Source organism: Squalius cephalus, assembly GCF_949319135.1.
Source record: "Squalius cephalus genome assembly, chromosome: 6".
In the NCBI taxonomy this organism is placed as follows: Eukaryota; Metazoa; Chordata; class Actinopteri; order Cypriniformes; family Leuciscidae; genus Squalius; species Squalius cephalus.
This window is the reverse complement of record NC_137127.1, coordinates 6,929,449-6,956,843: the sequence shown is the minus strand read 5'-3', so window position 1 is coordinate 6,956,843 and position 27,395 is coordinate 6,929,449. Positions and strand designations below refer to the sequence as shown.

The 27,395-nt window shown below is 37.2% G+C and overlaps 1 protein-coding gene across 1 annotated transcript in view; it reads right to left on the bottom strand.

The window, feature by feature from the left end:
- Positions 1-27,168, bottom strand: part of sema4ba (sema domain, immunoglobulin domain (Ig), transmembrane domain (TM) and short cytoplasmic domain, (semaphorin) 4Ba) — a 114,563-nt gene extending 87,395 nt beyond the window's left edge. Inside the window, exons 1-4 of the mRNA XM_079874618.1 lie at positions 27,032-27,168; positions 25,662-25,759; positions 19,197-19,299; positions 17,503-17,696 (exon numbers count right to left, since the gene is read on the bottom strand). The gene's annotated coding sequence lies outside the window, so the exon portion shown is untranslated. The remainder of the gene's footprint in view (positions 1-17,502; positions 17,697-19,196; positions 19,300-25,661; positions 25,760-27,031) is intronic.
- Positions 27,169-27,395: the final 227 nt, after the last annotated feature.

Below are 27,395 nucleotides of genomic sequence, written 5' to 3'. Positions count from 1 at the left end.
TAAACAGTGTTTTAAGATTTCCAGGTATTAGATACAGAAACTGCAATCAAATGTAAAATAACGAACGCATTCTCATCCTAGGGCGTCATATACTGACGCGTTTGACATTTCGTCTACATCGAACGCACATGGCACCCTTTAGCGTCAATATGACACGCACAGAGCTTTGTTCGGTTATGGGTAGGTTTAGGTCTGGGGTAGGGTTAGGGTTAGACCGCTAGGAGGTGCCTTCTGGACCATATCTATCTGCGTCTCATATTGACGCTAAAGGGTGCCATGTGCGTTTGATGTAGACGAAATGTCAAAAGCGTCAGTATATGACGCCTTGGGATGAGAACGGGCTGAAAATAACACCACACACACTGCACAAATACAGTTACAAAAGTTATTCAGTCAAGAACAGCGAGTGAATTTTCTCTCTGTCTTTTGTTGTTTGATTAACATTATTATAGAGACGGCAGCAGGAATATTAGGCTGATGTCACTTTAAGAGCTGCACGGATCCAATATACTGATATGCATTTACTTTGTCAACTGTTTACGTTCACTTAAAGGAGACATATCATGCTTTTAAATCGTTCCTTTTTACATATAAATCATACATTTGTAGTCTATATAAAGCGTAACTGCAATGCTTGGGTCTGAATTCCTCATTATTATAGCTCCACAGGCCCCTTTTCTACCCCTTTTCTGATGTGCGTCTAAAAGAGCAACTCGTTTTGGTGCGGTCTCTTTAAATACAATTGAGACACTTCATACCCCGCCCCCTCTCCAGGATGCAGAGGTGACACTCGGTTCAACTCCACCCCATTCGGCCATTTTTGTAGTTTGATAGCAGAGATACGATTATCTAGCAGCACAGAAACTTTTTATTCACACGTTATTAACAAAATGTCAACAACGGAAGACTTGTCCAGCCAGCCTTACATGTTCGAGCCAGAGTCGGAGCCGGAGCGAGATGAAAATGAAGACGACGAACCTGCAGAACAACGTCTTCATATGGATGTATCGCAATGGTGTGTTACTGTATTTACACATGAAACTTTGGTCTTCCGACCTTTTACCACCGTGTCGATTTATTTGGATTAATATGTGCGAGGGAGAGAGAGCAAGACAGCGTCTAGTTTGGAGACGGTGTCTTGTTTACATTTTCGCCAGGCTCCGAAGAGAGAGAGAGTGCGTGCGCGCGACCGGGTCTCTCTCTCTCTCTGCTCGTTCTTTCAGTTAAACATGCGCCCTATCACAAGCGCAGCAGTTCATCTACATTAGATGGTGTAATGAAGCGTGTGGGTTACTACATCCAACAACCGAACATTTTAACTTACCCTCTCGTAACTTCTGCATCTTTTAGCTTGGACTACAAAATTACAGCGAGAAATACAAATGGCAGATTGCTCGAAGTGTTGGGCCGGAAGTCAATGTCCTTATTTGGCAGTTCCGCTGCAAATACTGTGACGTAATAGTTCACAAAACGTCATAGATAACAGAAAAATCGGAACAGGTTGAAAAATAAGGCCAAAACAGAATATAAAGATATCAACGAAGCACCTGAAGAGAATAATTTAAACTTTTCTGTACTTCTAAACACTCCAAATATACAACAAAATGCATTTAAGGGCTAAAAAAGTGGATTTAGCATGATATGTCCCCTTTAAGACATAATTTACTGTTTACAAGGATATTTGGACATATGATTTTGTGAGTATTTGTACTATGACCATGGAAAACAATCTCCAATACTGTGCTGGTGCACAAAATGTTCCACTGGGTCAAGTTTATATCCAGGCATACAATGTTTTAAAAATGTAAAATAATTAATTTCAATTCATGTATCATAGCCATGCTTAATCAGATTTGAACAAACATGCTCTGTAAATTTCAGTCGAGTAAATTTCATGGAATATAGTCACATGAGCTGGGTTAACTTACTGCACATTTAGTGTGTCCATTTGATTTGAAACACACTCTATTCTGATGCACACTAAAGCGAACTCTCGGGGTTCAGACAGTGCGCCAGTTCATTTAGAGGGTAAATATAATACGGCGGTTTCTTTTATAAAAGCACTGTGACAGGCATTGTCCTGCATCTTACCTTGTCTTTCACTTTTTGAAAAACAATCCCATAAAAAATGCAATGACCTCTTTCTGCGGTTACAAAATACAGTGTACTTCGTTTGGGACTGTAACAAATCAGTCGAATGAAAAGGCTGGAAGGAGGTTTGTAGGTTAGCAAGGGGAAGACAAAGCTCATTAGATGAGCCATCCTAGAACAATAACATTGTGCAGGCAGACAACGACAGACATTGTTTTACAGGAACATCTGTGAAATGTGTCCAACAAAACAAAAAACACCCATCAAACAGTTCATACAAAGGAGAACAACAAAATGAGATTTAAACATATTACGATCCATTGCACTAAAGCCCCAAGTGGTTTCAATAGTCCTGGATATTATTTTGTGCTTTTTGTTAAAGGGTTAGTTCACCCAAAAATGAAAATTCTGTCAGTAATTACTCACCCTCATGTTGTTCCAACCCCGTAAGACCTTCGTTCATCTTCGGAACACAAATTAAGATATTTTTGATTAAATCTGATAGCTTGATCACTCCTCCATAGGCTTCTAAGGGACCGAAACTTGCTGGCCCAGAAAAGTTATTAAAGAGATCGTTAATATAGTCCAAGTGACTACAGTGGCTCAATCTTAGGTTTATCAAGCGACGAGAATACTTTTTGTGTGTAAAAATAAACAAAAATAATGACTTTATTCCACTATTCATTTCCTTCTCTCTGGGCCTCGAGTTAGTTCACGTAGTGTTTTAGCGCAGCGCGTCTGTGTTGTGCGTCACACGCATCACACACATGATCAGCGTCGGCCAATAGTGAGCCTACGTGGTGACGTGCAACACAGACGCGCTGCGTTAAAGTCGATAAAGTCGTTATTTTTGTTTATTTTTGCGCACAAAAAGTATTCTCGTCGCTTGATAAACCTAAGATTGAGCCACTGTAGTCACTTGGACTATATTAACGATCTCTTTAATAACTTTTCTGGGCCAGCAAGTTTCGGTCCCTTAGAAGCCTATGGAGGAGTGATCAAGCTATCAGATTTAATCAAAAATATCTTAATTTGTGTTCCGAAGATGAACGAAGGTCTTACGGGGTTGGAACAACATGAGGGTGAGTAATTACTGACAGAATTTTCATTTTTGGGTGAACTAACCCTTTAATGCTAATGTCTTTTTTATGAGTGCACTCCAGTAATTTTACATGGAGAAAAAAAAAAACACTGAAACAACTATTATTAAATAATAATAATAATAAAAAAACAATCCTGCTTTCTATAATATAATATAATTGTAACCGTTGTGTTCCTGTTTAGTCTTATTAGTCACATGTCTTTTGTTTTCCCGCCACTTATCCGTTGCCATGTCTACCATCATTAGTTCATCATTATCACCTGTGTCTTGTCATTCACCTTCATCTGTGTCACCTGGTTTATGTTCATCAGTGTCTGTATTTAGTTCCCTCTGTTCAGTCAGTCTTTGTCCTTTCTCGTTTATGTAACCTCGTTACAAGTGTGTGTATCGCTGAAGTTATATTTGTAAGTAAACACTTTGTATTGGAGCCTTCTGCCTACCTCGTCTTCTAATGCCTGCACACACCCTGACAAAAATATAATATAATATAATATAATATAATATAATATAATATAATATAATATAATATAATATAATATAATATAATATAATATAATATAATATAATATAATATAATATAATATAATACTGACTCATGCTAAATTCATTAGGTAAAAAAAAAAAATTAAGAGTTAAATTAAGTAGAAATAGACCCTTAAAGTAACAATTGCAGGTTATCACTTTTTAAGTAGGTACATAACTGTGTGACTAAGAGGTGAAAGTGTAAAGGTGGAAGTATAATGGAGGTGTACAATATATAGTCTATCTAGGGAAAGTAATATTTCAGGACACAAGCAGCAAAGCAAACAAAAACTATATGTTATAAGCCCTCAGGTAAAATGCCGGCAAGCAGCAGTCTTTTCATTTCAAACGAAACGTAGACCTCAGAGCCCTTTACGTCAAAAAAAGTCATGTCTCTGCTTCTGACATAAAATGTGATGACACCGAGACACATCAGAGGTGTGAAACAACAGCTGCAGAAGACTGAGGCTCAGGGTGACTGCATGAACAGCCTATGACAGAAACATCCAGAGATGTGTCACAACTGAGCTGTCATATGATCATGAACTTTGAGTCACAATCAAAAATACTATAAATGTAAAAACATGCTTTTCAAAGAATGCTTTTCTTTTCCCACTAGCATCATTTAAGCAAGCCGAGTAGGCTAAAGGATAAATGCTAGTTACTTGCATTCAAATCTCGCATTCATAATTATCACTGAATATCCCATTTCACTTGGAAATGTCACATTATAAAAGTAAAATGTATTATGAACATTCCACAACTATCACGTTATTAAGTCTTCCTCCAAGCCATAATTCAATGTTTACTGGGATCACTCATCAAGAAGATGTCTGCACAGATTTGTTTTCAAAGGACAAGACTTAACTTGCTTGGATTAGGGATAAAGACTTTCACTGGAAGTCTGGCACTGCTGATTTTGGGAGAAAATCCTTTTTTTATATGCTTTGTTTTAGGCAGAGCACCATCATCTTCACGCTACACCCACCCTACGGGTCCAGTTCTGCCATCACGCAGGATCCACATCCATGCACGGCTGCTTTCAATGAACAAATCCAAATACCTCTTGTGCTCTAAATCCAGCTGCAAATCTGCTCTTTAGCAATCACCATCTTGAAGCTGAAGTATGCCATTTCTGCACCAATAGCGTCACTAAAACAGAACAGTAAAAGTAATGACTGTTTTTCAAGCAGATTTCCCAAACACTCCCCCCGTCTGCAAAAATAAATGCCAAACTCCAAACATCTGTAGTTGAATCAGTGTTGGGCTGGTCGGGGTTACTCAAACAAGCAGAGCACATATAACCACAGTATGAATATTTATGATGAAAATCATGAATGACTTACAGTTCGCTGGGAATAAGATGAGTAGATGGAAGTACATTTTCATCTGAGAAAAAAAAAATGTAGAAAAAAAGTTGTTGTTACCTTTTCTTCTCTTAATGTGACAATACATTTCACACAGAAACTTTATTATGCCCTTTTATGAAGTCTAGATTTTGTTTTTGGGGTCTAATAGAATATGCTTTTATGCTTGATAGTTGTTCCAATTTAGCAGACTTTAAGTATACCAATTTATACTAAAAGTACAATTGCAGGATATTTATATTAAGTAAATAAATACAAATGTATTTGTAGTATACTTAGCATAAAATAAATGTATTTCAAATACATTTTAGTATATTTATGTTTCACTAGGGAAGTTAACTAAACAAAAATGCAAAAAAAAGACAAAATCTTAACTTTTCATCCAAAAATAAATAAATAAGTAGATTTGTACATTTGCAGCCACCTATACATTCAGTAAACGGTTTTATTTAAGAGAGCATGTAACACAAGTGCCTTTGAACTGTGTTTTTAAGGAGTGCGTGATAATGAGTCTGGGCATACAGATGTGCATAAGAGTTCCTCCGGGGGATAGAGGAAGAGGAGCAGGTCCCACAGCGCAGGGTGTGTGGAGCTACTGCTATTGTACAACAACAACATGTGAGCACAGATGAACCGGCCAAACCCATCTGGACGTGAGAGTCTCTCCCTGTTCCCCACCCTATATGAGTCAACGGCAATCGTTTAAAGAGGCAGTCCGTTTAAAAAAACACATGTTAAAGAGCAAAAACAAACTATTCCATAGGCTCTACGCAACAGGATCACTCCATGGTTAAAGCAGGAGGGGTGAGAATAAGGGGGGGGGGGGGGCCAAAAACTGAAGATAATACTACAAAGGAAGGAAGATGGAAAGGTGAATCAGCAGATTTAAGACACTGCAGCACTTCTAATCTCATCCAGCTGCTCACAAGGGAACAGAGACAAGGACTGATATGAACCCAATACTGATTTGATAATGAACTGAAGACAATGGGGCGATGACTCAGTGAAAGGACAAGGGGAAAGGGACACTCAGATGAAGGATATGAGGTAGAATGAGTAAGGGGAAGAACAGGTACGGACAAGTATAAGAACAAGTCAGATGTAATAATGCAAATTTATATATATACACATTACCAGTCAAATGTTTGGAATAATTGTTTGGTTTTTAAATTAAAGGGGTGGTATAATGCCATTTTCACAAGATATTAAATACATCTCTAATGTCCCTAGAGTGTGTATGTGAGGTTTTTGCTCAAAATACCCCACAGATATTTTTATATAGCATGTTAAAATTGTCACTTTTTGAGGGTGAGCAAAAACACACCGTTTTTGTGTCTGTCCCTTTAAATGTAAATGAGCTGCTGCTCCCGGCACAGGGGGCGGAGCTTCAACAGCTTGTGTCCTTAGCAGCTTCGATTCCTTTTACCTCACACAGACATGCACTGAAAATTTCCAAACCTTTTAGTCTTTTATTTTCAAATCAGAGTCAGACAAATATGGAGAGACTCAAGAACTGACAACATGTAGAATGCAAGAGGACATTTCTGAATGGTTAGTTGATGAATTTATGTATCTTATTTGTAGTTATCTTCTAGTCATTGATTAGCATATTCTGTCTTGATAATCTATAAATCACGTTCCAGGGTTTATGTAAATTTTAGGGTTAATGATGTCTTTGCTTTGAACTTTGAGCGTTGTAACTTTGCAGATGTTGTTTATGCTCAAACAGCAATTTTACACACTAACTAAAGTTAAAAAAGTGAAATCATAATCAACCACCCCTTTAATAAAAAAAGTTACAGCAATATTGTGAGGTATTAACTGTTTTCTATTTTAATATATTTTAAACTGTAATTTATTCCGGTGATGCAAAGCTGAATTTTGCATTCTTCAGTGTCACATGATCCTTCAGAAATCAGTCGAATATGCTGATTTGCTGCCATTTATTATTATTATCAATGTTGAAATCAGATTTTGGTGCTTAATATTTTTGTGGAAACCGTGATAGACTCAAAAGTTTGGGGAAAGTACAATAAAAAAAAAGGAAAAATATATTTAATTTAAAAAATGGTGCATTTATAAAGTGACATTATGTTACAAAACATTTATTTCACAGAAATGCTCTGTTGAATTTTCTATTTATCAAAGAATCCTATTAAGCAGCACAACTGTTGAAAGTAATAAAAAAACATTATTAAAAACTGCGCACCAATAATAATGGAGCACCAAATCACCATATTTGAATAATTTCTGAAGAATCACGTGACACTGAAGACTGGAGTAATGACAATGCCATCACAAGAATAAATTGCATTTTAAAACATTAAAATAGAAAAAAGTTTTACAGTCAAATAAATACGGATCAAATAAATGTAGCAATGGTGAGCATAAGAGACATTAGAATTACCAAAGATTTATAAATGCTGTACACAGTATCAACAAAATGAATTATATTGTAATAGTTAAGTGTTACCAATGTCCCAATAGTATAGTATATAAAACAGATCCATTTCAGTGGAAGTTTAGATGTCATACCTGCATATCGATATCAATCAGGTGTCATTATTATCTTGAGAAAGAAAAGAAAAAACAAGATGATTAACCTATCATGCTTTGATGACACCACACCAAGCATTACGTTGAGAATTTACACTGACATGCCCATACAATGATTAACTCTGCCTTCAAGGCCTGACACAAATCTCATAATCTTAGTATTCAGGTGTGTGACCCTGCCGGATCACAGTTACATTTACAAGTGCATCTCTAAATACAGACCAAGCTGTTTTTAAGCTAAAATACTGGATCCTATTTGATGTTCTCATACCTTACTGCCTTTGTTCAGAAGCATGCAACAGGTGTGAAGACTTGAATTTGACATTCAAAGCTTTCCTGCCACGATTCACCTGGTTTACCAGAAAAGGTATCAGGTCAAGTCAGATTACAATCAAAGTGCATGAATGACGAGGGCAAACTTGCGACAATGGCCCACAGACCAAGACATGAAACCCAATAACCAAGTTCAAGCTCAGATTAGATTTCACAGAGCTTCTTTCCCCCCCAGATTCATCAAAAGGGTCTGAGGGAACTTCCTTTCATCATCAAAGACATTTTCAAGAGAATAACACTTAGTCATGAACAAGTGGGCTAATGTCAGTATTGGGTTACTTCAATGCCTTTGTGTTAAATGAGTTACCCTCATCAGTGGAGTGGAAAACAACCTTCACACTTGGATGTTTATTAGACTGATTTGAGTTTTGGTAGAACACACTTTCTTGTAGCATGAATTAACATTATAAAGATAATACAAATTTAAAATGTATAAATGGTTCATTTATCTATTAACTGCAAGCTATTTCTTTTCTACTTTTTTTTTTCTGCTCCATGTGAATTTGCTGCAACTTGCGGAGCACTGAAGACAGGACATCTTGAAATAACGAAAAAGGAAGATGACGTAAAGCAAAGTATCCCGAGCTAGAAAACCATTTGTGGTATTTTTCGGACCGTAAACAAATCTGTCACTAAACTATTCGAATAAAGGCTATACAGAGCAAAACAGATGGCAGAGCTCTGAATAATATCCTACATAAACCAAAAAGGAAAATTGCCTAAATATTTGAAAATTTGACTCATTGATTTCCATGAAATAAACACATTTTCAACCACTGGATATAAATGCATCTTAGGCAATTTTAGCGGATTTATCGTGAATACACAAGATCATTTTGACCACTTCACCAACACACACTCATTACGACCCGTTTAACGGATGCATAATTGCAAGATGCAGATACAAGACAAACAAGAGCCTGTATTTGACGTCATTGACATCAAACTTAATTTTGTCTTAAAAATGCATGTTTGAGCTGTTTTAACTAAAAGCAACTTGCACTGGAATATCTTAAAATATGATATTCATAACACCAGTAATGTTTTTTTTTTCCTAAGGCACATTTATAAAAGCTACTTAAATGTCATAATTGAACTGAGGCTTAATCCTGATTTAATCTTAAACCATGTCTGTGAAACCAGGCCTAAAAGTCTGGCCTTGAGTAAACTAGTAAAATCCTCCCCAACGACTTGAATACGACACCACCGTGATGTTTGAAATTCGGCATTTCCTCATGACCTGTGTTGGTTCAACAGATCCACATGGTAATGCTTTCATGTTCTCAAAATATCCCAGTAACTAACATTTAACTGGATCATTGGTTTCCGCTGGTGAGTCCCCAAGCAATCCTCTTGAAATGACAGTGCTGGAAAAAGAAAGGTTTTCTCACCCTCTCAGCCTCTGGACAAAGATCAATGGCACCCACAATAAAGCAAAGGCCAAAGTAAGTGACTTCTGGGCCATTGGGTCATTCAGCTAATCAAAGAGGGCTTTTTCCACACATCATGGTGAGTCAGTCTGGTTAACTAACAGGATGTGATGCAGAGGACAGTGTTTCTTTGTCCCTATGCGTGGACAGAGACACTGAGGCCGTATGTAAGGTGGTGTTTATGTAAACTCACAAACTGAAAAAAAGATCAGCCTACGCAAGGCTTGAGTCTAAACATTTCTACACACTTTTCCAGAAAGCCCCACCCTAGAGAAAACATTCATAATATAAAGCATATGAATTCAATCACAACAGTGGCTTAACAAGTTCTCTAGGCCTCTGACTCACTGAAAATAACGGGGCTTGTTTATGTCGAACAAAAGCTTCAGTTTTACACGGTCCTACAGGTTTTCTCTTAGCAATCTATTGCCTCATTGTCACGCAAACCCCTAGAACAGGATTAAAGGCAGGTCTCTACCTGAACGCTTGTTCAATCCTATGAACTTGAGCAATCTTGCCCTCTTCATTGGAAGTGTGTGAGCATTTCCGTGTCACTGATGCACAGCACCTGTCTTTCTGTAAATTATTAGCAATTGCCCACGTATGCATTCACTCTAAAAATGAAAACAATCTTCCATTTTTTTTACAATGTTATGCACCTCAGGATTGACCTAGACTTTTTAGATATTGAAATTGGCTGCATGTTATTTATTATGTTGAGTTGCTGACTTAAAGTAAGAAAATATAAGACTGGAGTAATGTCTCATGAAAATGAAGCTTTGCAGAGTGTGGGGTCAATAAGGTTTCATATCTTCAGCAGTGATCAATTCATGTAAAATTGCATTGAGACATTCGACTCAAGCACAAACACCACTCAAACCTGTTATTATTCAGACAATCATTTCCATAGATTTCTATAAACGACCCTTAAAAACACCATTCAGAAAAATGAAGTGATTCTTTCCAAAGCGTGTTTTCATTTTAAGCCATATCATTGTTCTTTTCAACATATAGGGCCCTATCTTACACCCGGTGCAATGCAGCACCAAGCGCGACGACGACGCAAGTGTTTTTTATAGAAGTATTAAAGTACGCAGTATTTTTTTTGTTATTTAATGACCGCGTTAGTAATGTGCTCCTATATGCGGATCCACAACGCACGTACACTCTTCTTATTAAACACACAGGGACGCACAGCAACACACAAACATGACAAATATTTAAAATAAAAGGATTGCAATGTAAAAGATTATTATTGTGTACATAAAGATATGGCGGAATCCGGCTTGTCCCGTAGATGGTCTGCTTGCGCACTTTAACCTCGCGCACAAGCAGATCCGTTTGCGCTCTGGAGACGGCTTCGGTCTTTCCACTATCAAATTTCATCATGTAAATGGCGAATCTGCCATGGCGCGAGCGCAACTGGCATTTAAAGGGAATGGGAGATGAGACTCTGATTGGTTTAACGCACTTAAATCCCAAATTACTCATTATGAGAATAGGGACAACCCTTTTAGACCATGCCGACCATTTTTCCTATCGAAAAACTGGCAAAAGTGGATTCTGACATGCCCTAAGTGAACTTGAGCCCTGCGCTTTAGACCATGCGCTTAGATCGTTGACCAATAGTATCATGATCATGTACTTCAGGTCACTTTTTATGTTACATAAATTTCACCCCCTATTTATTTATTGCAATAACTTTCCATTAGGCCTAAATTTATTGATTGCAACATTTCATCATATATTAAATTATTTTGTTATTTATTGATTTATTTTGTGCTTATTATTTCAAGGTGCATTTCCTTTTGTACTCATGATGTTTTTCCGTTTTGAGGCGTATTTCAGCTGGTATTTCACATTCTTATTCATGTTACATTAGAAAATAAATGTATATCTAGTCTGTAGATACGTAGTTTGTTAAATCACTCCAGCAGTTACGCTGCTTAATATTTTTGTGGAAACTGACACATATTTTCTGAATAGAAAATTCAAAAGAACAGCATTTATTAATAGAAATCTTTTGTAACATTAAGTGTATTTACTGTCACTTTTGATTTTATGCATCCTTGCTATATAAAAATGTATGAATTTCTTTTAAATAAATAAGATAAGAAAACATCACAAATCTTGCTGATCCTAAACTTTTCAATGGGTTTGAAACTTCAAACAGTGTGTGTGTGTCTGTGTGTGTGTGTGTGTGTGTGTGTGTGTGTGTGTGTGTGTGTGTGTGTGTGTGTGTGTGTGTGTGTGTGTGTGTGTGAGGACCGCTTTTAGGAGTTTTAGGCCATTGGAATGAGGACAACGAGAGTAAGGTGAAGACATTTTGGCTGGTCCTCACTTTCTGAGAGCTCTTTAAAGGCTTGTTTGAGGGTCAAGACTTGGTTTAGGTATAAGGTTATAATCGGGTTTGGGGTAAGGGTTCAGTTTAGGCACTAGTGATGGGTAGGGTTATAGTAAGGAGCTAGAGATTGCATTGTCAATGAATGTCCTCACAAAGATAGATATACAACACACACACACACACACACAGTCTCTAAAGTTAAGTAATCAGATTATTATAGTAACACATTTGACAAATAGCTTAACAACCTCTAGGACATTTCAGTGCACCTGTAACGGCTCTGTTGAAAGTTTTATTGAACCATTGTGAAACACTGTTCCACAATTGCTGTAAGCAACCTAAAGCCTATTATTTGGGTTAAGCAATATTTGTACACAGATTAGGAAGAATGTCTTGCATCTAATCTTCACTTCAAACAATAAAACCGGTCCTGTCTGTACATCGCTAGGCCAGTCCCTGAGCAAGGCTATTAACTACAGAAACATGTGGTTTTGTTTATGGGTGGAAATGTTAGAAGGCACAGTAAATGGCAGTGCTTCAGCAACTTCTATTTCACTGATCACAACCGCAACTACAACAAGATATACAAATATTTAAGCTGTTTTCTAAGCTTTCTAACAGCCTAAGTAGTAAATGGTCCACACCAAAAAAAAAAAAAAAAAAAATCCCTAAAATAATCACTGTTGGCTTAGAATGTCCATAATCCACCATAATGTGCAATACAATTATATCGGCTAATGTCACTGAAAATGTGATTTAAAGGGGTGGTTGATTATAATTTCACTTTTCGAACTTTAGTTAGTGTGTAATGTTGCTGTTTGAGCATAAACAACATCTGCAAAGTTACAACACTCAAAGTTCAAAGCAAAGGGAGATATTTTCTTTTTAAGAAATTGCTTTTTAAGGACTACAACAAACGGCTGGTAGGGACTACACGACATTCCTCCCGGGTTAGTGACATCACCAACCCCAATATTTACATAAACCCCGCCCCCGGAACCCGATTTATAGATTGTCAAGGCAGAATATGCTAATCAATGACTAGATGATAACTACACATAAGCTACATAAATTCATCAACTAACCATTCAGAAATGTTGTCACTTCTTGAGTCTCTCCATCTTTCTGACTCCGGTTTGAACATAAAAGGCTAAAAGTTTTCAGTGCATGTCTGTGTGAGGTAATCGAAGCTGCTAAGGACAAAAGCTGTTGAAGCTCCGCCCTCTGTGCCGGAAGCAGCAGCTCATTTGCATTTAAAGGGACAGACACAGAAACGGTGCGTTTTTGCTCACCCTCAAAAAGTGACAACTTTAACATGCTATATAAAAATATCTGTGGGGTATTTTGAGCTAAAACTTCACATACACACTCTGGGGACATCAGAGATTTATTTAACATCTTGTGAAAAGGGCATTATACCACCCCTTTAAAACATTTCCAGGTAGCCCAAATTTTAATGCAAATCCAAATGTGCAACACATCACCTGAAAATATAACCCTATGAATGACAGCACATTCAAATTGCTGAGCCGAGAAGCAGGCGTACTGCCCTCCTACACTGTTCACGAACAGACTGGCTAGTACCAGCACACTGCATGAACAACATTCATCTCCACTTCATGGCGGATCAGCTGCAGGGAGTGTAAAAATAGACACTTGGCGGTGCAGGTGGTCAAATCTCCCAGATACTGTGCATAAACACACATATGTGCAGAGAAGACTTTGAAAGCTTTTCCTCAGCACTTTGCTGGATTCTGCACTCTGATTGGATGTGACAGCTGAGACAGGGTTATTATTTCCCATATTATCCCAGCGGTCACATCGCTGAGTGAGGACTTTCACACCTCACCACGAATGCATGCTCACACACACAATGCTTCAGCAAACCCGACTGATATGTTGTCACGACGAATTGCAGAACTTGTGCAATGGCAAGAAATCAATTAGCTGAACCCTTTCAGCAAGGTTAAACCGCAGAATTATCTTGCAGATATGGGTGCAAAAAGAACATGGTAACCAAACTAAGTAACTAAATAAATAAAGTATGCTAACAAAAAGCAGCATAAAGTCAGTGACATCTTATATTTTGATATTAATTTAAAGATTCATATTTGGACAACATTTTAAAGGAAATTGTGCAGAAAAGTCATCAAACTAATACATAATAATAATCTTTCCCCAGCAGATTTGTAGTGTAGCTAATATATGGCACTAGGGTTAGGCGATAAACGATATATCGAGATCGCGATGAAATTTACATCGATAACGATGATAACGTGAGACATTTTTACTCAATATGGAATAATCAAACAACCTATCACACAGCAGAAATAAACACGACAATAGTCAGTCAGTGCGTGTCGATAAGAAGAGATTTTTGAGCCTCTGTGTGAATGAATGGCGTGGTTTCGTCTGATACACAAACTCACACACGTGACGCTCACGGTGTTTTCAGCATTGTGAGGACATGAACTTGATCTCCAGAGATGCTTTGAGAGTCACTTCACAAGCTTTTCACCGTTTTATTTGAGAAAAAAACTACCGTCAAATACACACTGAAACTGAAACTAAAACTGAAAGATCTTCACGACAAACTTTCAAAATAAAAGTTCGGGTTTTGCTTCAAGAAATTATGACAGAAATATATCACTACTGTATACTAAAATACTTCTAAAATACTTCTCAGGGTAATAATAATAACATTATTATTTCTAAGGAATATCAAGTAACCAAGATATTTTTTCATCCATGTTTTATACAGTTCTGTTGTGCAGCATCTTATTTGGCAGAAAGTAAAAATGCAATGTTTTGTTGTAAATTAATTGTTATATTTTCAATTGATTAAATTTTTAAAGCTTGATTAAATTGATAAAGTTTATATAATTTTGTATTAAAGTGCCTTATGCTATTTTAAAGTTTCCTAATGTTGTTTTGGAGTCTCCTACAACATGTTTACATGCATCAAAGAAAAAAATAAATAATCAAATGGATTCCAAGGGGCCCTAAATTCAATTGTGAACAAACTAGTTTACGTTTACATTCATTCTCAAAGTCTTAGAAATATGAGGAAATATGATATGGTAAAAAATATCATGATATTATTTTTGGCTATATCGCCCAGCCCTAATTGGCACACAAACAGTACTTCTAACTGTATGTCAAAGACTGCCTCAGGGAGAAAGAAAAAAAACAACAGAATTAATCAACGTTCAACAACCAACTTGTCACTTCAGGGTTATTATAAAAAAAGGAAAAAAATAATTTATATATTATTATAAAATATAATAATATGATGTGTCTTCCGACATGGTTGTTTAAGAAATGAAAAGCTACACACTTCACCAATTAGGGTTAAAAGAACTATTGCCAAACATACATTATAACATGCTAGAAACATAATAATCATTGCAATAATGATCCAATCATAGACTTTTAAGCATTAGACTTTTTCTAAACTTTTTCTGGGCCAGGCAGTGTATAATATAAAAATTTCATATGATATTATGGTAACACTTTAGAATAAAGTTTCATTTGTTGACATTAGTTAACATGAACGAACAATTAAGAATACTTCTATAACATATATTAATTTTTATTCATGTTAATCTCAACGTTTTTCAGATCAAAAGTTGTATCTGTTGAAATTAGTTAATGCACTGTGGAAAAATATTGGGAAAGCTTTCCAGTGCTGTAGAGAACTAAGCAGGAAGGCCTGAAAACAGACATCGAGGTTGCTTTGTTTCCCGATTCGTGAGTAATACATTGTGTTTTAGTGTTTCATAGAACCATGATATGCTGTTGTTGAATTAAAGCTGATTTGTCCATACTTGCGCAAGCTATGAAGGGAGGGGTGTGTTTATTTGGATGCCGATTTCAAATCTCATCAGTGCTTCTCAAAAATCACTTACTGTACCTTTAACAAAGGTTAATACATGCTGTAAAAATATATTGCTCATTGTAAGTTAATGCATTAACTCATTAACTCAACAAATGAGACCTTACTATAAAGTGTAACCAATATTGTCAGTACTCTTGGAGTGTCAAACAAGACTAACTGTTGTACAAACAGACTGAACGGACCTGAATGACCTCCGAAGTCTCACTGATACAGACAAAACGCTGCAATAGAACTAAATCGCTCAGCCCCACTGTGAGCTTCAAATGAAAAACCAGCCCAGCCAGGACGAGTATAGGTCTTCCTTTATTAGCTGGCCGTCAGTCTTGGTCAGCAGCGTGGACTGCTGAAGGAAAAGAAGGTGCCTAACACAACACTAACTACAGAGGATTCTTTCTGTCTGTAACGATTAGAGCCATGGTCACCGGAAAATAGAGGAGAGAATGTAAGTGTGGCCTGTAATTGACATTTCATGGGGCCACTTTCTTTGTGTGTCCATTAAGGCAGGTCTTAATGGAACCGAATTATTGTACAAACTTCTAGAACTCTGGCTGTGATAATGTTACTCTGCCTCACAACCTTGGTTCTCTTTCTAAAGAATGGCTCATGAGGAAAAAAGATAGTCACTATAATAATACTAGACTAGACAATCTTAAATTGAACATTCCAGAATAAATACAATTTTGACAGATCTTTCTGCTGTCGATTATCACAGACAACAGCTGTCGCCACAATGCTTCATGCAAACAAATAAAAATGTGCCTGAGACTTCCATTGCAAGAACAACTCTCAGGGTGTGTGTTTGTTTAATAACATAAAATAACATCCAGGGGGGAAAAACTTGGGTTGGTCATTCAGAATTTCTACGGCTGAAACAATAAGTTGATCATTATTTTCATGTTTTGGCCAATAACCGATAAATTGCAGTTCTTACATTTCTTTTTTTTTCAAAATAATTTAAAATAATACAGTAAAAGTAAAATCAGTGGTCAGTATAAAAGTTGCATTGCTTATTCAGATTTTCTTGGTGATGCACCAATGTTAAAACTATGACTGAAACAATAAGAGGATTTTCATATTTAACTGATAAATTGCAGTCTTAAAATTCTTTATTTTGTCAAAATAACTTAAAATAATACAGTAACAACTAAAATCAATGATCAGTATAAAAAAAAATGCATCATTAATTCAGATTTTCTTGGTTATGCACCAATATTAAAATTATGACCAAAACAATAAGAGGATAATTATTTTTATGTTTTGGCTGATAACCCATAATTTGCAGTTTTTCAAATTCTTGATTTTGTCATAAATAAAATGATTTAAAATAATACAACACAATTATTTATTGTATTATTAATAATACGTGATGCACCAATATTAAAACTATGACCTAAACAAAAAGAAGGTTTTGGCAGATTCAAAAAATATTTATTTTGTCACAATAATTAAAAAATACAACAAAAACTAAAATTAGTCATCTGTAACAAAAAATACATTCATATTCTCTTAGTGATACATCTGATTGTATTGCATCTAATCTAATTATAAAAATAGGGGATATGACCATGCGCAATCAAATACGGGTGACACTGATTCGTGACAAAGATCAGTAATATCAGCTGATAACTAATGTTTTACGCATCCCCAAAAATTATGCATATCAAATCACATGATTTCCTTATGTTCTAGGCTGACTGTCTTATCCTTGCTTGTACTCTCAGTGGCATTTAATCAATATAATAGTGCATGACGGAGCTTACATCAGTGTCCGCAGAGGGCTTTGAGACGTTCTTGGACGTCTCTGTAGCGAGCAGCCACGCCTGTCATCAAAGCAACAGCTGTCAATGAGCACAACTCACTTGAGGCACAAGGAGGAGCAAAGACGCATGTCTGTCCGGCCGCCACACGTTCTCACAGCACCGAGGACACGCTGTACCGCACATTCCAGACCCCTGCTGGGAGGCTCTGCTGAGGCTTAATTATGGAGCACCGCTGCCATTGCTTTTCACACACCAGACTGACTGTATTTCACATTGCACGTCACCAACTGGACCTGAAAAAAACCAACAACAAAAAAACAGGCCTGAATATATCTCTGCTATATATAACCAATTTATTTTAACAGAGGAGGCTTGAGAATCTTATTAGCTATGTTACAGTTGGTGAGCCAAATACATTCTCTGGGATGTGATTTTTCATCTTGGGTATAGCTCATATTTAATTGCTTTGCATGTTAATATAAACCTTTTTTTTTTTTTTTAATCCATCGCCAGCAATTTTGATCATTTTCACAAAACCTTCATGGCCCCCAGAATATTTTGCTGTATGAATATCTGAACACACACTATATCAAAAGAACAGAAACTCTGCTTTTATGCTAAATAAATAAATATGCATAAATAATTGTTTATTTCTAGCTTCGTGCATTCTTTTTTTTATATATATATAAACAAAACTTTTGAACAAAAACCTGAGGAAACTGTGTTTTTGTCAAAGACTACAACACTTGTTCGGATTCAGAACGATGACCAAAACATTGACCGAATAGATTGCATCCATCAACACCCCCAAAGCTTAAAATTAGGTACCTCTTCCTGGGTCGTCATTTCATTGGGTAACGTTAGGCAGTTTTGATTTATATGCCGTTTAATATTTGATGATCGCGTTAGCTAACATGTGCATAGAGACAGAGCGCAACGCGTCATAATCTGAAGACCACGCCCACCGGGGGGGGGGGGGGGGCAATCCAACGGTCTCCATTGACTTTGCATTGCGAGAGGCTGCCTCCTTGTCATTTATGACTTATAACAAAAGACAGAAAAATGCCTAAAAGCTGCTGTGTGACAAGATGTACAGCAAACCATCTAAAAAACCCAGAAATAAATGTTTAAATAAACGTCTCAACTGATCCACTTTTATGTCCTGAAACATTTTTTTTAGGTCGACAGCTTATAAAAAATTATTTCTGGGTTATTTAGCTTGTTTGCTGTACACCTTGTCACATAGCAGCTTTTAGACATTGTTTTGTTATAAGTCAAGGACAAGGAGCCAGCCTATGGCAAGCCGTTTTAGCTTAAATTGTACCCAGCGTTACTCGTCGTAATTGCATTTTTACTAGTAAGAATTGAATTAGAGAGCTCTACAATTCATTTGCAAGATGGCTATGGATGAATGCAGTTGTTTGAAACGGCTTTTGTCGCTACAATGAACGAGTTAGACTTGGCTTTTTATCTAAAAGAAGAACAGAAGACGGCGCTCGAATCGTTCCTTTGCAAGTGAATATGAATATGATCCGATTCCAACTGGATATACACGGATTAGGTCTGAACTAGGATTTCAATGATAAACTGCAATTAGGAGCTGACTATTTGCCTGGCAATGCAAGACCAGGTGAACTCTGACCTATGAAAAAAGTGATTTGAAAATCACAGATTGACCTCATGCCTCTGTACAAATGATTCAAACTTCAAAACTGCATCACAATTGTAAAGTAGATAATACATTTTTAAATTATTCATTTATAATTTAATATTAATTCAGTAAAAGCAAATACCTTGTTTTGGATGTCTTTCTTTGTCCATCAATCATGGCAGAGTTTGCGGATGAGGATCGACATCAACAGAATTAAACAGATCCAAGCAGATACACTGTCCCTCCTGTCACTCACAGAAGTAATTAATGCATTTCACATTTCATTGGTCATTAATAATCATTTCAAAGTCACAAGTTATGTTCTGTGATATATTGCAAGTAAATGATTTCTGTAAGTTAACTAATTTCACTATTAGTTAACTATAAATTCAGTTTATATATATATACACAGAAGTCTTTTTCCCCACGGAAAAATGATCAGTAATAGGCTGGATTTTATGTATGGCTGTGACATGATGAATGAATGTTTGTTCTGCACGCTGCTCTCTCTCGGTCAGGTGATTTTTTTAGAGATGGAATGGCCATTAGATTACCATGGAAACCTCCGCAGAGACTTGATGGCAAACATGTAAATGAACAGTTATCTGACTCGAGGCTTCTCTTAAGATGCCTTTACATTTCATAGACATTTATGCTTTTCGTATTTAATGTTCTCTTTGGCATTTTTAATCTTAAGGCAATGGGCAAAAGATGTCCCACAATTTTCCGTTCCATTAGTTTTTGAAATAGCCTCATTTCAACTGATTTTTCTTTATTTTATCAAAATTGTTGCATTATCACCCATTACCCCTAAACAAACCTGTCTTCAGACCATTAATAAATACTTCACGGAGATTCAAATATAATAATAAAAACAAAGAAAGAAATTTGTTGGTAAGCAAACAATCAGTTCTTGTAATCAACGCAAGAGACGTGGGCAGTAATAAAGATCTGAGCGACTTTGACAAGGGCCAAATTGTTATGGCAAGGCATAGCCTGAGCATCTCTGAAACAGCGAGGCTTGTGTGTTGCTCCCGGTCAGCAGTGGTGAGAGTTTACCAACAGTGTCCGAGGAGGGACAAACCACCGGTGACGGGGTGTTGGGCGACCAAAGCTCATCACGTCTGGTCTGAGCCAACAGAAGGTCTACACTGGCACAACTTCAAAAGTCATACAAAATTTTAATGATGGTTACGGTAGGAATGTTTCAAAACACACAGTTCAGTTCATCACACTCTTCTGCGCAGCTGCAGACAAATCCGACTGTCTATGATGACCAGTGTCCACCGTTGAATGCAATGGGCACGCGAGCATCGGACCTGGACCTTGGAGCAGTGGAAGAAGGTCTGGTCCAATGAGTCCCATTTTATTTTAAATCACATGGATGGCCATGTACGTGTCTGCCGTTTACCTGGGGAAATGACAGCACCAGGATCATTGTAGGACAATGACAAGCCACTGGAGGGAGTGTGAAGCTCTGAGCATGTTCTGCGGGGAAACCATGAGTTCAGCCATTCATGTGGATGTAAATTGACACGTGCCACATACCTAAACATTGATGCAGAGCAGGAACACCCCTTCATGACAATGGTGTTCCCTGGTGGAAGTGGCTTCTTTCAGCAGGATAAAGCACTCTGCCACACTGCACACATTGTTCAGGACGGTTTTGAGGAGCATGAAGTGTTCAAGGTGTTGCCCTGGACACCAGATTCCCCAGATCTCAATCCAATTGAGCATCAGTGAGATGTGCTGGACCCACTAGTTCGATCCACAGTGGCTCCACCTCACAACTCACAGGACTTGAAGGATCTGCTTCACCTCCAGGTGTCTTGTAGAGTCCATGACTTGGTGGGTCGACGCTGTTTTGGCAGCATGTGGAGAACCAACATAACATTAGGTAGGTGGTCATAATGTTTTGGCTCAACAGTGTATATACACTGAATATTATAAAGTTTCCCTCCTTTTTGTCAACACTGTCAGAAATTTATGAAAACGCTGATAAAATAAGGAAAATTCATTCTTCATCCTGAAAGTCTCTTTCCATATTGCGTTCCTCCTGAAGGGGCATTTACACAATGGGTCTCATTCATGAAACATTCGTAAATATACGAGTAAATATGTGAGTGATTTGAAAAGACCTTCCCGAAAACTCTTCTCCTGAAATACTTCGTAAACGTCAGATGTGATAGTGAAATGTGTGTGTGTGTTAATGAATTCCAATCAGTCGTAAATGGGACGCGCGTGCACGCTCATTCCCAATTACCATAAATCCCGCCCATTAAATCCGACTGACAACTATATATGGGCATCATATTATGACACCAAACGAAGGATTTCAACATGTCTTCTCAAAAGCGAATGAAAAAGAGAAATTTCTCAGATGCAGAAATTGAAATTTTATTATCAGAAGTTCATTCAAAACGGCACATTTTATTTTCAAGAGTACATAGTGGCGTATCAGGTCCTAAAAAAAAGGAAGCTTGGCAGCATATTACAGATGCAGTTAATGGAGTTTCATCTGTTAATCGAACTGTCCCAGAAGTGAAAAGAAAATGGTTCGACATGAAGCTTGACTGCAACACTTGTGACTTGCGGACTTGTGTTCCATTTGCAGATGCTATTACTGGCTCTCATAATAAAAGTAAAAAGAAAAACCGTAGGCTATGTAATTACTATATTTTTCAAAATGCTGTGTAAATATGTACCCGATTAAGGTGAATTAAAATGCAGCCTTATTAATGAGCAAAACGTTCGGATGTTAAACGCACTATTTACGCGTGGCTGGGAGCAGGTGTAGATTTCTTTCGTACCTAACATTTGGAAAATACGAACATTTTAATGAATCCGAAAATTTATGCCAGAACCACTTTACACACGATTTACACAAAAATTTGTTCTGCTCGTGTTTCATGAATGAGACCCATTGCTTTTTGTTCCACTGTCTTTCATTCACATTCATGCAAATGCAAGAGACCAGAAACATAAGCTCATTTCGCTGCATTGCAAAGTTTGTTGAACTCTGACCTATGAATGAATACACATCACGTGAAAACGTGTGGCTAATAGAAGATCAATAAATCACAGCGTAAACAAACTTTGCAGGAAAGTGAAGCAGACTGTATAGTTTTACATTTTGGAATTATTATTATTATTGTTGTGTTGGAAAAAATTTTAAAGGCACCACAAAGTGTGTTAGATCTCCTTTACTGCAGTTTCCAAACTAATGGAACATGCTTAAAGTATATAGTGCGACCGTCCCTTGAGTCTTTGAAGAAACAAGAAGTGCTGCTTTGTTTCCTGTGCAAAGTTGTAGCACAGACTCAGGTGCAATGTGATAATTTCACAGCAATCATGAACTTTGAGACAATATTTGCCCTGTAGTTGACAGGGCCTCATCTAGCATTCCTCACACATTGTAATCACCTCCTTTATCTGTGTACAGCCAAGCCACAGCAAGCCCATAAATGACTTACAACACAATGATCTAATACCCCTCAGAACACAAGACAAGACTTGTAACTCATAAAATCAGGCCATTTAAGAACACAAGAGAACATAATATCTGGAATTACTGAAACATTCTGTTGCATTAACAGAATGTACTAACAGATGAGAAATGGGACACAGAAGCTATGTTGGAAGGACAACACTGTTTTTTGTCTTGACATTGAACGGTCCAAAACACTACATTAAAATCAGCTAAAATTGCACTAAAAAGCCTGCAAAATAATCCGTTTTCAAATAAAGAAATTGGACAGCCTTATTTAGACCAAATAAGGCAGTGTCACTGTGAAAATCCCCTTTTGGAACCTTTATTTTATTTAGTTTATGACATAAATGATTACTCTAAATTGCAAACAAATCATTTAAAGTAGGGGAACCCTTCTCAGAATACAGCATAAAAAGTGCGAACAGCCCAACAACATTGGTTTAACCAATGGTGTGAGTTTGGGGGAAGGACTATCAATTTGGGCCTGTTTACCCCTGGTATTAAAATGCGTTTTGGTCGATCGGATCACAAGTAGACGAGGGAGGCACATACATGTTTACACCTGGTGTTTTAATCAGTCTCTTTTGTCCACTTCCAACCACTTCTGTCCTGATTTCTTCGAGGAGAGGGTCTATGGGCGGGTAAATGTATGGGATTTTTCTGATTTTTCGATCTAATGGAAGAAATAAGCTCACGCAATTTACATATGAGCATGCCTGGAGACGACTGAAAAACACACGGAGAGCAGCAGCTTTCGTTTCTGCTCTGACAGCCTCAAGATCACGCTGTGAGCGTGTGTGTTAGAAATCAGGAATGGTGAGAGAACAATGTGCTTCACTTCTTCAAAACAAACTTGTCTCTTTACGCCTGGCTTCCCATAATGTTTACACATTAGGTCAGTAGGCAGAGAATAGACCGTTTTTGTGGCTGTTCGAACAACACATTCGCCCACATGAGTGTTTACACATCGAAAGCAGTCCGGTCGAATTCGTTTTCGACTACCTCTGGAAGTGGTTGAAAGTGGACAAGCTCAAAACGTTTTAGACCCCGTTTACACCTGCATTTAGCTTCGTCCACTTGTGGTCCGATCGACCAAAATGCGTCTTAATATCAGGGCCTTTGTCTGACAAATAGAAGACTAGTGTTTGAGAAACCTGTTTATTTTATTTATTTATTTTAGCAATTTTGGTGACCCTAATTCACTTCACCTCTTAAAAAATGTATTTGGACTAAAAGTAGCATTAATACATCTGCACTGTTTGTAATGCAACAAGGACTATACGCTATTTTCAGCTGCAATGATTTTAGCATGATATTAGCAGCTGTAATGATATCCCAAAAAGTGTGTTTGTTTAGTAGAGAGAAAGAGAGTGAAAACGAGATCGAGAGAAAGAGGAAGAAAGGTAGATCGAGACAAATAGGCAGTGAAACACAGAGCTGTTTAGCTCAGCAGAGGAAGCAGCAGCCATCTGTGTGTAATGACACGCCTCCACTCGAACACAGAGGTGCAGGTAGTGCTTCGGCCTCTGAGGCCCCACTGTCTCCAGCACTCACTACAAAGACTGTTTTCACCGGCCAGCTGGCCCACTGCAGAGTGACCTTTAATACACAGACAGGACATGCTCACAGCTGCAGGGAGAAGTCAAAGATGCCAAGCTTTAATTGGCAGAGCTTTGATTTAGTTGCCAGAACCCCATGATACTAAACTCTTTAACGAAACAAAACAGTTGCTTCGTGGATCTTGCTGAATATTACCATGGTAAAACTTTCAGAAGAGATGGAAATGTTTTAATTCACGACTAGCCATTTAAGAGGATATTTAGTGGGTATATTGGCTGTGTCCAAAAATGAAGCCAGCTGCCTCACTGCCCGGTCTGTCAATGGCTAAACAGGCGGTGTTTGTGTCTGAAAGTTCCTCCTGCGAAACCGGTTCCAAACAAGCACCATCACAACATTTTTAAAGTAGAGATGCAGGGATATTAAAATTCTGGTAGGATAAGCTAATAATTATTTTTATAAATAAATAGATATTAATAAAACACAGTTAAAATAAAAGATTAACAATTAAAGAGGCCATATTATGCTCTTTTACAAAGTTTTGATTTTGCCAGTAACGCTTACGTTAGTTCTTGTCTCTATGAAGCCCCTCCTTCCGAAAAGCGCGATGTGCTCTGATTGGTCGGCTGGACCAGTGTGTTTTGATTGGTCAACCACTTAGAAGTTGAAGCACAAAGAACACATTTTTCCATTCACTGCACTACTTTTCCATAGTTTTTCCAATGTAAACACAAGCTAGACGGACGTCTTTAACTGATGTGCTCGCATCTCTTGCAGTGTTTCGCGCATAACACAGCATTCTAAAAACATGGCGCTCAAGTTAAAAGAAGTCTCGAGACTGAAATGATATCTATATTGTCTTGCTGTATATGTATCGTCTTCTTTCAATTTTATTAACTAACCAAAAAAGCCATTTTTAGGCTGTTAGGCAAAAAAAATAAAATAAAAAAAAACCTTGGGAGGGGATTCGACCGCTAAAATTTTGTGTACCATTTTGTAAAGTAAATAATTAAGTGGTCAAAGTAAATTTAGTGATTCAGTATGAAAATATATATATTTATTTTGAGATTTGTAAAAGATTACATTTAGCATTTATTACGTTATTAGTGTTTTTAAAGATGGAATTTAAATGTATGTTATATGACGAAAATAATAAACAAATAAAAAATTGGGGAAATTTCCATGCACAATTAAATATCCAATATCGACCAAAAAATATTGGCAAATAACCACTGTGGAACAGGAATATCATGTGTTATACGTCTTTTTATAATGCCTTGAGAAACCAACATGAAGGCATCTTAGTATGTAACGCTTTCCTTTCTACCTCCATTATGTGAAAACAGCATTTCTCAGCTTTCGGACACAGTTAATGAAACGTCCCTTGAATTTTGATAAAGACATAGGTGTGAGTCCAAATGTCTAGGCAGGGACACTGAGAAGATGTGGGCTAGAGAACTAACAGGGATTAAATGGTTCAGAGTTACACTTTGAATTAACTTAGCCTTCAGCAAAATTGTCATACAGAAGAAAGAAGCACTAGTTAAACAGAGCGCTCACTGTTTATACTGACATCAGCTCCGTCTTCTCTATGTGTGACAGCACCTCCTCACGATGGCGTCCTCATCTTCTCCTTAATTTATGATGCATGAAATCCTCTGTCAGAATGAACACAGCATAATCAGCCTCAGGCCATAATAAATACACTGTATGCAAACAAGATCATTGGCAAAGTTGCTCTAATCTTAAGGATATTTAGGGGAAAGTGCACTTATGGGGCATTACAAATCATGAAATCACTATTTCTCTGAGCTAAACTGCCTCAAAGTGCTTGTTTTCAACTTTTATGCACAAAAGATCCATTTGTAATTGGATTCAGCTTCATGCTCTAAAAGGGTTATTTCAGGTAGATGTTCTCCAGTTCTTTTATACATGAAATTTTTTTTTTTTTTGCAAATTTCTCTGCCAGCCAAAGGTCTGTCAGCAAATAAATTGACCAATTATAGACAATGAGCCCTATGAGTATTCTCACATAAATAAACAATGTTTAGAAAGCTGAATTATACAACATTCAGTCTCAGCTTTCAAATGTAGCACAGGTCAGGAGTGTGGGTGTATGCTTGAGGTAAATCAAATTGCAGCAAATGTGTATTCTCACAAGCCTTAAAGTGAACATTCAAGCCAGTGTTTACAAAATCAGCATTAGTGTAGCTGTTTGGATAACCCATTTCCTTAAGCACTGAGCACAGGCTGAATGGAGGACTAGAGTGCCACTGAAAAGTATAATTTAGGAATTAAAAAAATAATTATAATTACAGTCTACTATTTTATTACATTTAAAGTCGGCAGTGTTGCGACAGTCTTTTCTTATCTATTGTAGTCATTTTGAATAAACTAAATAATTTGAAAAAAAAATAATGATGTGCACGGATAACTAATTTATAATAGGCTAAATGCTGAAATATTCCTGACAAAACAAGAATTGTACATTTTGATTTCGTGATGATTTTAACTAACTAAATTAACTATTTAAAACAGTTTAAAAATAAAAAATGTAACACATTAAAACATTCTGAATAGGCATGCCTTCAGTGGGACTTTAAACAAGAGGAAAGAACATTGCCTGGGAAAACAAACTAGTCAAATGTTGAGGATGTCTATAATCAGTTAAGGACACCATATCAATAGTTTTTCCTTTTGGCAGGGTTTCAGAGTCATTGAAACAATATTTTTGTTTTGTTTTCATGAAGTTACCACTGGAAATTTTAAATCTTGGAACGAATACTGTTTGACCAGGAAAAACAACAACTTTAACCACAGGAGAAAATCCAAAGGACAACCTAATAAAATACAGATATCACTGAGTGCAGCGCAGTCCTTGACTAAAGGAAGATTGGCAAAGCAAGAAAGAACAAGATGGAGGGCTTTACCTGACACCACAGGAAACATTGCTGTTGGTTTGGACACCTCGGCAATCCCCTAGTGATTCTCACATCGTTGATCTTTACTTTTTTCCCCCTTCTGTAGCTGTTCCTCTGAAACTGTTGGCTCAAATCCCAGCAAAATATTCAATAAAGTATGTTTAATGAAGTTAGTGCTTCCAACTGCACACAACATCTCACAGCAATTCGTACGGATTTTACGAGGTGGCTAATTCGTTCGAATTCATACGAACTCACTCGTACGAATTATTACGAGTTTTGCTAAATCGTACATGTTTTTCGAGTTGTCCAATTCGAATGACCTACCCCTGACCTCGCCCCTAAACCTAACCATCGCGTGGGTTTAGACAAA